Genomic DNA, 14,493 nt, shown 5'->3' on the forward strand with positions numbered 1-14,493 from the left:
GAAAATCACATGCCATTGTGCCGCAGTTTTACTATCCCCCAAATGCTCACCTAAAGGATAACATGCAGCCAGAGGTGAGATGCTTTGTGGCCACAGCAAATTTAGCTCAGCTTATCAAGTGTGACAAGCATCACCACCTGTTAAACTCACCCTTTTGAAGTCAACAGAACCACACTGCAACGGTGAGCCAAACCCTTAGCTTGACGCTCTGATGTGGTTTTTCAATCCAGCTTAGAATGGGAAAAAAATAACAAAGCAGACATTTAGGAGGTGTTTGGATCACCTTGTAAATGCTTAGAAGCCGTTGCTCTACTGACATCAAACATTCACTTTTCAGAGGAACGGTAGAGATTTTCACAATCTAAAAGAGGCCTTAGTTTTGTGAAAATGGTTTCACCAGACATGAAATGAGAACAAATCTCCAACAGCAACACAAAAATAAAACCACTTTTTACTAGAGTAAGTGAAGGTAAGAAACCCCTTCACTGTGGGAGTAACACCACACTGATGTGGTCTATGTTCTGTAAGAGCAACACCACATCAGCTGTTTCCTCCCGACACATTGCGGTAGAGCAGATTGTCTAACAGTGCTTCACATCCCACTTCCAGTCTGAATACTACTGTTGATATAATTTTAGAAGGTTTAAATAGTACCTTGCAGTAAAAGACTACGGTCTGCATCAAATTTTATCGTTACCACTTCAGCCCCAGAAGGTTTTACCCCCTTCATGACCAGGCCACTTTTTGTGACACGGCACTGTGTTACTTTAACTGACAATTGCGCGGTCGTGTAATACTTTACCTAAATAAAATTGATGTCCTTTTTTTCCCACATATAGAGCTTTATTTTGGTGGTATTTGATAATCTCTTCAGTTTTTATTTTTTGCACTATAAATAAAAAAAGACTGACATTTATTTAAAAAAAACAAAACAATATTTTTAACTTTCTGCTATATATTTTTGGTAAAAAAAAATCACAATAAGCGTATATTGGTTGGTTTGCACAAAAGTTATAGCGTCTACAAACTATGGAATATATTTATGGAATTTTTATAGATTTTTTTTTTTTTTACTAGTAATGGCTCCGATCAGCGACTTATAGCGGGACTGCAACATTGTGGTGGACAAATCGGACGTTAAAGCGGGATTCCACCCTAAAGTGGAACCTCCGCTGATCGGAACCCCCCCCCCTCCGGTGTCACAATTGACACCTTTCAGGGGGGAGGGGGGTGGAGATACCTGTCAGACAGGTATTTTCACCCACTTCCGGGCATAGACTCCCACGGGAGTCTACGTCATTTCCTGCCCTGCCGCGCTGTCTGCTGGGACACACACGGGTCCCAGTGACAGCGCGGAGATTTCCTATTGCGCGGCGCAGCTCGCGCATGCGCAGTAGGGAACCGGGAAGTGAAGCCGATTCGCTTTACTTCCTGATCCCCTCACCTCGAATGGCGGCGGCAGCAGCCGAGGCCCGAGCGGTCGATTGGCCTCGGCTGCTGGCATCGCTGGAACCCGGGACAGGTGAGTGTCCATTTATTAAAAGTCAGCAGCTGTAGTATTTATAGCTGCTGGCTTTTAATATTTTTTTTTGGGGGGGCGGAATCCCTCTTTAAGTGACACTTTTGGCACTTTTTGGGGACCAGTAACACTAATGCACTGATCAGTGCTAAAAAAATATGCACTGTACTAATGACACTGGCAGGGAAGGGGTTAACGTCAGGGGCAATTAAAGGGTTAAATGTGTCCCTAGGGGGCGTGTTCTGACTGTGGGGGATGTGCTTTAACTGTAACAAGACAGATATCTGGGTTCCTGCTTAGCAGAAACAGAAGATCTCTGTCTTCTCTTGTCACAGAACAGCGATCTGCCTTGTTTTACATGCCGTTCTGTCTGCCTTGGGAACGATTGGTGGGTCCTCGCGGATATTGGGTCTGCCGGACCTGTGGCTCCCGCTGTGTGCAGCAAGGAGATCAGCTAAAAGTAGTTGGATCTGTATGTGCGTTATAATTAATCAAAATTAGTCGATTAATCAATTTAAAAAAATTTATTCATCGAACATGAAAATTTTAATCAGTAACAGCCCTACTTCTTTTTAAAGGGATAAACCAGCAACTATTGCCGTGACGTGCTGCATGTATTTTTTATGTTATTTGCCAGCATGTTTAAAAGGAATCCAACCAGTGTGCCATTCTATCACAGCGAAACAGAATGTATTGTTTTTTTTATTCATGTTCACTGCTATGTGTTCTAATCTTATCCTGGTATACAATTACTATTGTTATGTAATACAGAAGTAATACATCTCCTCGTCCAAAAGACATGTTCCAAACGATTTACTAAAAAAACAAGCTGAAGCTCACAGTAGAAAGTGCTGAACATAAAAGGTATACTAAACAATAATCTTCAACAGTCACTTGGACCACAGAGGAATGGCCACAACATAGAATAAAGCAGTCTTGTCTTGGAACTCTTATGCCCTGTACACACGACCGGTTTTCCAGTCGGAATAAACTCTGAAGGTTTTTCCGATGGAGTTCCGAAGGAATTCCGCTGAAACTGTCTTGCGTACACATGATCACACCAAAATCCAACCGTCAAGAACGCGGTGACGTACAACCTGTACTAGAAAAAGGAAGTTCAATAGCCAGTAGCCAATAGCTTCGGTCTCGTACTTGCTTCAGAGCATGTGTCATTTTTTTGGTCCGTCAGAACAGCATACAGACAAGTGGTTTTCCCGATAGGAATTGCTTTCGTTGGAAATATTTAGAACATGTTCTATTTCTAGGTCCGGCAGAATTTTTCCCCGTAAAAAGTCTGATGGGGCATACACACGATCGGAATATACGATGAAAAGCTCCCATCTGACTTTTTCTGTCAGACATTCTGCTCGTGTGTACACGGCATAAGCCTCTATACCTCTATGGGATCCCATCACCCCACTTCTCTTAAATGCCATGCTTCTTGGGAGGAACACTGACCTGATGGAAAAGCTGCAAGAGAATAATCTAGCCACAGCAGTCATTTTGGACTAAAATAGAGATTAATAGCATATGTCTCAGCATTATTGAGTGAATGGGCCCTCGTGTATCCATTGATAATTTTTTTCTGTTTCAGCAGTTATATCCATGTGCTGTTTTGTTATTTCTTTTATGTCACCAACTTCGTCTCAAAATATCACCCAAACCATCATTTGCTCCCTCGAAGCCCTTGTACACACGGTCGGACATTCCGACAACCAAATCCGTTGGATTTTGTACGACGGATTTTGTCCGAAACTGTTGCATACACACAGTCGGACAAAGTTGTCAGAAAATGCGATCATACTTAACGTGATGACGTTATTTCGTTAGGACGGGACTACGTTCAGGCTAGTAGCCAATAGCTTTGGTCTAGGAATTTGATCTGAGCATGCGTGGCACTTTGTCCGATCGGAATTCCCTACACGTGATCGGACAAAGTCCAATCGGATCATGTTGTCGGAAAATTTTATAGCCCAGCTGGAAAACTTGGTCCGTCGGATACTTCGACGGAAACAGTCCGATGGAGCCCACCCACTGTCGGATTATCCGACAACACGGTCCTATCGGACATTGTCCATCGGAATGTCCGACCGTGTGTACAAGGGCGAAGACCTCCTGCTCATTAGACCCCTGGTCACCTTGTCCCACGCTTATTGGGATTTTATGTGATGGACCAACAGAGAGTGGCACTTAATTGTGAAGTGGAAGAAAATGACAAATGGTTTTCAAAATGTTTTACAAATAAATATCTGAAAAGTGTGGCGTGTATTTGTATTCAGCCCCCTTTACTCTGATACCCCTAACTAAAATCTAGTAGAACCAATTGCCTTCAGAAGTCACCTAATTAGTAAAATAGTAGTATAAATACAGCTGTCTTGTGAAGCCCTCAGAGGTTTTTTAGAGAACCTCAGTGAACAAAAAGCATCATGAAGGCCAAGGAATACCCCAGACAGTTCAGGGATAAAGTTGTGGAGAAGTTTAAAGCAGAGTTGGGTTATAAAAATAAAAAAATACCCCAAGCTTTGCACATCTCACAGAGCACTGTTCAATCCGAAAATGGGAAGAGTATGGCACAACTGCAAACCTACCAAGACTTTGCCGTCCACCTAAACTGAAAGGCCGGGCAAGAAGAGCATTAATCAGAGAAGCAGCCAAGAGGCCCATGGTAACTCTGGAGGAGCTGCAGAGATCCACAGCTCAGGTGGGAGAAACTGTTCACAGGGCAACTATTAGTCGTGCACTCCACAAATCTGGCCTTTATGGAAGAGTGGAAAGAAGACAGTCATTGTTGAAAGAAAGCCACAAGCGGTCCCGTTTTCAGTTTGCGCAAAGCCATATGGGGGACACAGAAAACATGTGGAAGAAGATGCTCTGGTCAGATAAGACCAAAATGTAACTTTTTGGCCTAAAAGCAAAATGCTATATGTGGTGGAAAATTAACACTGCACATCACCCTGGACACACCAAAACAGCGACCCTAAACATACAGCCAGAGCTACAATGGAATGGTTTAGCTCAAAGCATATGCATGTGTTAGAATAGCCTAGTCAAAGTCCAGACCTAAATCCAATTGAGAATCTGTGGCAAGACTTGAAAATTGCTGTTCACAGACGCTCTCCATCCAATCTGACAGAGCTTTAGCTATTTTGCAGAAAGAATGGTCAATTCACTCTCTAGATGTGCAAAGCTGGTAGAGACGTCCCCAAAAAGACTTGCAGCTGTAATTGCAGTGAAAAGAGGTTCTACAAAGTATTGACTCGGGGGGGCTCAATACAAATGCACGCCACACTTTTCATATATTTATTTGTAAAAACTTCTGAAAACCATTTATCATTTTCCTTCCCCTTCACAATTATGTGCCACTTTGTGTTGGTCTATCACATAAAATCCCAATAAAATACATTTACGTTTTTGTTTGTAACATGACAAAATGTGGAAAATGTCATGGGGTATGAATACTTTTTCAAGGCACTGTATATAAATCATGTATAATAACAACACTAATAATATTATGTATTATACTGACTGCTAGTTCTTCAGCAAGTCATTTGTGCCTCATCCCTACTAGCAATATTTACCTGAACCCAGTCTAACACACAAATACGGATTGCTATCTTTCCTCTAAGGTCTGTTGGGATCTGTCTCAGGGCTTGTATATTGGATTTATACATTGTACATACTGAGATGAATATAAATTGCCTGAAACATGAATTACAAATGCAATTCCTACATGGGTAATTCTGCTTGTGACATGGGAACATTACATAACATGTATTTATAGCGTGCCTACACATTCCTCCTCCATTCTGCAGTCGCTCACCAGCTACTCTGTCATAACAAGTGATTGCTGGGCCAGAACTGCCATTCTGGATTGCTGGCATGTATTCTGCTATAGATCAGTGCTACTGTATGTGTGCTTCACAAGGAGAGATTTGAGTCATGCGATTTAATTAGCTAATCCTTTAATCTTTTTTTCTCTACCATATGTCATTCAATTTACACTTGGCACTTATGAATATGTTCAGAGCTGCTTTGGCTGCATGCACTAAGTTGTATGTTGTAGAAAAAAGACAATTAACCATTTGTGCAGCAAGTGAATTATACACTATAGAGAATCAAGAAACATGAAAATTAAGGGCTAAGCAAAGCTCAAATCCTGCTTTTGGATATGGAATGATTGGAGCCTCTGTTTTTCTTGTTGTCTGTATCCCCACTTCCTGTTCCAGTTAGGTCCACGCGTGAGGGACAGGTACAGGTTCCGATTCTGGATTCACTATTCAATATGGATGGAGGCACTTAAATAATAAATATATACCCTTGTAGGTCTTATTTACAGGGTAGGCTTATTTGGGGGGTGGGGCTTATATTGCAGCCATCACTGACAATCATGCTAGGTCTTATTTTTGGGGAAACGGTGTAAAAATACATTAAAATGGACAGTGTAAAATATATATATATATATATATATATATATATATATATATATATATATATATATATATATATATATATATATATTATATTCTTTTTTTTTTTTTTTTTTTTTTTTTTTACACTGTCCATTTTAATGTTTTTTTAATCACACTTATTTCTATCACAAGAAATGTAAACATCCCTTCCGATAGAAATAAGCAATGACAGGTCCTCCTTATGGAGACATCTAGACTCTATAAGAGCCCATATATCTTATCTACCTTTGAAAGCATCAGATAAAGAAAAAAAAAAAAAACTTTGATCTTATTCTTTAAAAAAAATTAAATAAAATTGTTTACGTCTGCCCTAGACCGGAAGTAACATCAGGGCGTTGCTCTGGTCCTCCTAGATCATAGAGGTGAGGAGAGATGATCTCGCCTCCCGCTGCTTCCAAAAGTAACCCAGTAGCAGTCAGTGTCCCTAATCACCACCAGAGACTTACAGTGTCGCTAATCGCTGTCACGCTAGTCATATTGTCCCTAATCACTGCCACACCAGTTACAATGTCCCTGGTCCCTGCCACACCAATCATATTGTCCCTGATCACCGCCACACAAGTTATATTGTCCCTAATCACTGTCACACCAGTTACAGTGTCCCTGATGACCGCCACACTAGTCCCAATATCCATGAGCATCACCACAAAAGTCCTATTGTCCCCGATCACCACCACAACAGTTACCCTGTCCCTGATCACCACCACACCAGTGCAGTGTTGCCTCTGCCTGCTGCCTGTGCTAAACTTGGCTTGTTTATTGATACAGTTTCTGGCTGCTGTCTGGACTGATCCTTTGCCTGTTTGCTGAGCATGTCTCTGACTGTGGCCTGAAATGACCCATCTGCACATCCCACGAACTACGAGCCTGCGAGACACCAGGCCGGTGATCATGGCATTTCTGGGGGTCAGTCACATAACAGTAGGTTAGGCTTGCTTGGATTCTAGGAATTGAGACTGCTATAGGTGACGCTACACTATATCATATTCCCTGATCACTCATATAGAGGTGACCATTAGAGTACATCGGTTTTGACACAATTGGTTAATTTGTGTGATACATAAGATACAATGTCCAGTATATAATCAGCCCAGACAGTGAAAACTCGGGAGGAGTAGCACACTATGTTTTGAGATGTAATTTTAAATATGTCCATGCTGTGTGTGAGAAATATCTTATTAAATTGACAACATTGTGTAAAAAATAGATTTACATTTTCCTTCCATATTTTACAAATGTGGCAAAAAAATGAAGTCAAAAGACTCACCATACCTTTTTAAAAAATACCTTAGAATGTTTACTCTCTAAAATGTGGTAATTTTGTGGGTGTTTCCACTGTCCTGGTGCTCCAGAGCCTCTAAAAATATGATAGGTAGTCAGAAAATTAGACGTGTAATTTATGCACCTAGAACGTCTGAAGGTGCTCCTTGTATTTTGGGCCCCTCTATATGGCTAGGCCAAGAAAAAGTCTCACACCTGTGGTATTGCTACACTTAGAAGGAGTAGCAGAATGTGGTTTGGGGTGTGATTCTAAGTATACTCATGATGTGTATTAGAAATATGTTGTTGATTGACAAAAAACATTTTTTTTCATTTTATTTCCTGCATTTTACAAAAGCTTGTGGCGCAAAAAAATTACATTGTCAAAAGACTCTCTATGCCTTTCTGAAAATATCTTGGAGTCTTTTCTTTCCAAAAGGGGTTGTTATGTGGTTGTTTCCACTGTCCTAGTGCTCCAGGGTCTCCAAAATTGTGATAGGTAGTCAGGAAATTAGATTCATAATTTATGCTCCTTTTTAAAGCCCAAAGGTGCTCCTTGGATTTCAGGCTCCTCTATGCATCTAGGCTGTGAAAAAGCACATGTGGTATCCCCATACTTGGGATGCATTTCAGAATGTGTTTTGGGTTGTAATTCTAAGTATGCCTATGCTGTGTGTGAGACATAACTTCGTGAAAAGTAAACAATGTAAAAAATAAATAAATTATAAATGTATTTTAATTTCTTAATTTTCCAAATAATCGTGACAAAATATTACAACAAAGCTCACCATGCCTGTTACTAAACACCTTGGACTGTCTACTGTACAGTGCCTTGAAAAAGTATTCATACCCCTTGACATTTTCCACATTTTGTCACGTTACAACCAAAAAGGTAAATGTATTTTATTAGGATTTTATGTGATAGACCAACGCAAAGTGGCACATAATTGTCAAGTGGAAGGAAAATGATAAATAGTTTATTTCTTTTTTTTCTTTTTTACAAATAAATATCTAAAAAGTGTGACGTGCATTTGTATTCAGCCCCCTTTGCTCTGAGGCCCCTAACTAAAATCTAGTGGAACCAATCCCCTTCAGAATTTCACCTAATTAGTAAATAGAGTCCACCCGTGTGTAATTTAATCTTAGTATAAATACAGCTGTTCTGTGAAGCCCTCAGAGGTTCATTAGAGAACCTTAGTGAACAAGCCGCATCATGAAGACCAATGAACACCCCAAACAGGTCAGGCATAATGCTGTGGAGAAGTTTCAAGCAGGGTTAGGTTATAAAAAGAATATCCCAAGCTTTGAACATCTCTCAGAGCATTGTTCAATCCATCATCCAAAAATGGAAAGAGTATGGCACAACTGCAAACCTACCAAGACATAGCTGTCCACCTAAACTTTGAATAAATAAAAATAAAAATAAGGAAATAAACATCACTTAAAGAAGTATAGAAAATGCATGACCAACTCCCCCCTAATAAAGGGTGGGGTTCCTAGAGCCAGAGTAAGTAATATGAAAAATTCAAGAAGGTTCAGGAGGGACCAAATAAATGAAGGGGCTCCAAAGAGGAAACTCGCTGCAGCATATGTAGGAGACAAAATGTATTAGTACAAAAATTCCAATGTATAAAAAAAATGAAGAGATGAAACTTTTGCCACATCAAAGTAAAAACATTCATGACAACGTTGTCAAGAACAAAATAAAAAAATTTGATCTCTTCATTTTTTTTTTTTTATACATTTTGAAATTTTTGTACTAATACATTTTGTATCATACACATGCTGCAATGAGTTTCCTCTTTGGAGCCTCTTCATTTTACCTCTGGTCCCTCCTGAACCTTAATTAAATTTTTGCATATTGTCAACCTAAACTGACAGGCCGGACAAGGAGAGCATTATTTAGAGAAGCAGCCAAGAGGCCCATGGTAACTCTGGAGGAGCTGCAGAGATCCACAGCTCAGGTGGAGAATCTGTCCACAGGACTACTATTAGTTGTACACTCCACAAATCTGGCCTTTATGGAAGAGTGGCAAGAAGAAAGCTATTGTTGAACGAGAGCCATAAAAAATCCAGTTTGCAGTTTGTGAGAAGTCACATGGGGGACACGGCAAACATGTGGAAGAAGGTGCTCTGGTCAGATGAGACCAAATTAAAATTTTTAGGCCTAAAAGCAAACTGCTATGTGTGGTGGAAAACGTACACTGCACATCACCCTGAACACACCATCCCCCACTGTGAAACATGCTGGTGGCAGCAGAATGTTGTGGGAATGCTTTTCTTCAGCAGGGACAGGTAAGCTGGTCAGAGTTGATGGGAAGATGGAGCTAAATACAGGACAACCTTAGAAGAAAACGTGTCAGTCTGAAAAAGACTTGACACTGGGTCAGAGGTTCAGTTTCCAACATGACAACGACCCTAAACATACAGCCAGAGCTACAATGGTTTTAGGCTGGATTCACACCTATGCATTTTTAGTGCTATTTGCATTACAGTCCATTTCACATGGTTTCCTATGGAAAACTTTCTGTAGTGCAAATCTGCAAAATGCAAAAAGCACTAAAAATGCCTTAGCCCTTGTACACACGGTTGGACATTCTGACAACCAAATCTGTTGGATTTTGTTTGTACGGATTTTGTCCGAAACTGTTGCATACACATGGTCGGACAAAGTTGTCGGAAAATCCTATTGTACATAACGTGATGGCGTTATTTCGTTACGATGGGACTACGTTCACGCTAGTAGCCAATAGCTTTGGTCTAGGAATTTGATCTGAGCATGCGTGGCACTTTGTCAGTCGGAGTAGGCTACACATGATCGGAGTATGTCCGATCGGAGCATGTTGTCGGAAAATTTTATAGACAAGTTGTAAAACTTGGTCCGTCGGATATTCCGACGGAAACAGTCCGATGGAGACCACACACAGTCGGATTATCCGACAATACGGTCCGATCGGACACATTCTGTCGGAATCTCCAACCATGTGTACAAGGGCTTAGAGTGGACCAGTCAAAGTCCAGACCTAAATCCAATTGAGAATCCGTGGCAAGACTTGAAAATTGCTGTTCACAGATGCTCTTCATACAATCTGACAGAGCTTGAGCTATTTTGCAAAGAAGAATGGACATAAATGTCACTCTAGATGTGCAAGGCTGGTAGAGACATCCCCAAAAAGAGTTTCGGCTGTAATTGCAGCGAAAGGTGCTTCTACAAAGTATTGACTCAGGGGGGCGCCATACAAATGAATACCACACTTCTCAGATAGTTATTTGTAAAAAAAATTGAAAACCATTTATCATTTCTTCCACTTATGTGCCACTTTGTGTTGGTCGATCACATACAATCCCAATAAAATACATTTATGTTTTTAGTTGTAACATGACAAAATGTGGATAATTTCAAGGGATTGAATACTTTTCAAGGCACTATATAACTTTCACACAGTCTAAATAATATACGCTGATTTGGGTTGTTTGAAAGAAATTGTGCTTACATTTTGGCCTAAATTTATGAAGATAATTGATTTGCAAAATTTTATAACAGAAATTAAGAAAGACTTGTTTTTCAACATTTTCAGCATTTTTTTGGTTTATAGCCAAAAATTAAAAACCCAGTGGTAATTAAATACCACCAAAATAAAGATTTGTCTGTCTCAAAAAATGATTACAAATGTCATTTGGGTAATTGTCATTCAAAATGTGACAGCGCTAAAAACAAAAAATTGGCCTTGGCAGGAGGGGAGTCAAAGTGTCTAGTATTGAAGTAGTTAAAGCGGGAGTCCACCGGGACTCCGCGTTTTTTTTTTTTTTTTTTAAAAGCCAGCAGCTACAAATACTGCAGCTGCTGACTTTTAAAATAGTGACACTTACCTGTCCAGCGCGCCCGCGATGTCGGCACCCGAAGCCGATCTCTAGATCGTCTGTAAGATGCTGCCGCCGCCATCTTGGGTATGGGAATCAGGAAATGGAGCCTTTCGGCTTCATTTCCCGGTTCCCTACTGCGCATGCGCGAATCGCGCTGCGCAATAAGGACGGTCCCCGCTGCCTCTGGGATCTGTGTGTTTCCCAGCAGGCAGCGGGGCACTTGCGGAAAGGGGCGGGCACTTGCGGAAAGGGGCGTAATCTACGAATCTACGCCCCTTTACGCAGAGAGCTATCCCGGAAGTGGGTGCAGAATACCTGTACTGTACAGGTATCTGCACCCCCCTCCCCCCTGAAAGTTGCCAATTGTGGCGCCGGAGGGGGGGAGGGTTCCGATGAGCGGAGGTCCACTTTAGGGTGGACCTCCGCTTTAAATAATGAACGGCTTATTTGGACTGCTGAAGGGAATAAGAGCACTTGCAGTCAACATGAACAAGTGTAGTAATACAAACTACAAACCACCTCAGAGCGCTTGTAGAAAAGAACTTTAATCACTTGTTCCTGGTCAAGCGCAGTTCAGTCGTAGCAGAACAATTCTTACCAGGTCTACAGGGGTTTCAAGAAGGAGACCAGATGAAAGGGCAATGAAGTCTGTTACATAGTTAGTCAGGTTGAAAAAAGACACAAGTCCATCCAGTTCAACCACAAAAAAAAAAAAAAAATATCATACAATCCCATATACCCAATTCTATACCCACAGTTGATCCAGAGGAAGGAAAAAAAAAACCAGCAGAGCATGATCCAATTTGCTAAAGCAGGGGAAAAAATTCCTTTCTGATCCCCCGAGAGGCAATCGGATTTTCCCTGGATCAACTTTACCTATAAATGTTAGTACCCAGTTATATTATGTACATTTATGAAATAATCCAGGCCTTTCTGAAAGCAATCCACTGAGCTGGCCAGAACCACCTCTGCAGGGAGTCTATTCCACATTTTCACAGCTCTTATGCCGCGTACACACGACCAGACTTTTCAACATCAAAAGTCTGACGGAATGATTCCGGCAGACTATTCAAACGTGTGTGGGCTGCAGCGGACTTTTGATTTGCAAAAGTCTGACAGACTTTAGAAATGGAACATGTTTCAAATTTTTCCGACAGAACTCTGCCGGACCCAGTTCCTACTGAGAAATCCGCTCGTGTGTGTGCTAGTCCAATGGACAAAAAACGACGCTAGGGCAGCTATTGGCTACTGGCTATGAACTTCCTTATTCTAGTCCAGTCGTACGTTATCACGTTCGAATCCGTCGGACTTTGGTGTGATTGTGTGTGGCCAAGTCCGTTCATTCGGAAAGTCCGTCAGAACTCTGTCAGAACTCCGCCAGAACTCCGTCGAAAGTCTGTCAGACTTAGTCCCTCGAAAAGTCTGGTCGTGTGTACGCGGCATTACTGTGAAGAAACCTTTCCGTATTTGGAGATGAAATCTCTTTTCTTCTAAACGTAAAGAGTGCCCCCTTGTCCTCTTTGTTGACTGTAAAGTGAATAACTCAACACCAAGTTCACTATATGGACCCCTTATACATTTGTACATGTTGATCATATCCCCCTCAATCTCCTCTTCTCAAGAGTGAATAAATTCAGTTCCTCTAATCTTTCCTCATAGCTGAGTTCCCCCATGCCTCGTATCGGTTTGGTTGCCCTTCTCTGTACTTTCTCCAGTTCCTCGATATCCTTTTTGAGAACTGGCGCCCAAAACTCAACTGCATATTCCAAATGAGGTCTTACTAATGATTTGAACAGGGGCAACATTATATCTCTCTCTCTGGAGTCCATACCTCTCCTAATACCAGTCTGTTAAATATCAGCAGACTGGTACGGGAGCCCTAGGCGGGAATATTACATAGGCATGGAACACTGTTGTCAGCATCAGGAAGCTCGTATTTGGAAAGGACATGCAGCCACCATGAGAGTGTGTGAATGGAGATGAGAAGTGGCTGGTAAAACTGCTGTCACAGTGATGTCACAGTGATGGTAATGATCAGAATTCTCTCTACAGAAGCCCTGCATAGCAGTAAAACCCAACAGGGGTTATAATTCTTTTCCAGTAAGGCTGGGTTCACATATGAGTATGCAGCGGCTCCCAGCAGGGGTCCCGTGCGTCTCCGTTCACCGCTTCAGGTCTGATTTCAGCCTGAATTTTTGGGTGAATTTGGACCTGAAACAGACCAAAAGACGCACAGGACTCCTGTGCAAATTGCACCGGAGCCACTGTGGAGATATGTGAACTGGTTCCATAGAGAGCCGATCACAATCTCCTGTTGTGCGAATTGGATGCGGAAAAACCACATCCAATTCACACTAGTGTGAACCCAGCCTAAAAAAAAAGCTTTGTTTGGACATATAAATGAGTTCTGTCAGTTGCAGTCTACTGTACTGCAACACAAAGTACAAAGCAAAACAGTTCTGGCTTGTGTCCCCGCAATAAATATTTCATCACCCAGAAAGCTGCTATGTGACAAGAGATGTAAAAGAATTTCTGGCTGCACATACACAGCGGATGAACTAACACAGCAAACACTGTAAATAAACGACTTTCAATTATGTAGTGGCTTCACTTTAATTATTCACACACACGGTTAAATATAGAACTGTGCAGAGGAGAAAAAAAAACACAATCCTGTCCTATCAGTGTTCTATTAATATACAGACGGAAGCACGCCATTGGAAGAATATGTGTACAGTATACACATTATCAGCACTGCGGAAAAAGAAATTGTAGGCGTTAAAGTGGTCCTCATGCTGGCACTTAGAAAAGTGGTGTGTGCAGAATTGCACACTGTATGCTGATTAGTATAAGGGCCCGATCCTACCAGGTGCGATGGATCTGCTTTGGGCGGCTATTCCACCGCAGTTCCACCGCAAGGCAAGGCAAATTGCCTTGTCTCCTATGTGCCTGGTTTACACCGTGTTCCATTGCGTGCTAAAAAAAAAGTACAGCAAGTTATACTTTTCTTCAACACAGCACAGTGCAAGGCAACCCACCCACTCACAATGCACGGTGGCAAATAAAACTTTTCGAAATGTCACATGTGACATTTCAATAAAGCTTGTTTAAAAAAAGAAAAAAAACGGACGATGCGCCAAGATCGGTTAATTGTCCTACTGCATTGCACGCGCATACCAGCTGCTGCATTGTAATTGTTATGAATGGACCCTCAGCATTTTTTGTATAATACGTGGTATAAATGAGAGCCTAGCAGTCGCAGTGCATCCTAATCATGTTAAGTGAATCGCATTCAGCTGCAGTACTGCCTACTGAATGGAATGGGGGGGGGTTCATTTTTGTCCTTCCACCAAGCAAAGCCCCATACCCACAGCATGTGTA

The 14,493-nt window shown here is 41.5% G+C and overlaps 1 protein-coding gene across 14 annotated transcripts in view; it reads left to right on the top strand.

The window, feature by feature from the left end:
- The window catches only part of PROM1 (prominin 1), a 377,121-nt gene that overhangs the window by 76,816 nt on the left and 285,812 nt on the right, over positions 1-14,493 (top strand). The window lies entirely within an intron of this gene.

Source organism: Lithobates pipiens, unplaced genomic scaffold (assembly GCF_037356315.1).
Source record: "Lithobates pipiens isolate NorthernLeopardFrog02 unplaced genomic scaffold, aLitPip1_a1.2 Scaffold_13, whole genome shotgun sequence".
In the NCBI taxonomy this organism is placed as follows: domain Eukaryota; kingdom Metazoa; phylum Chordata; class Amphibia; order Anura; family Ranidae; genus Lithobates; species Lithobates pipiens.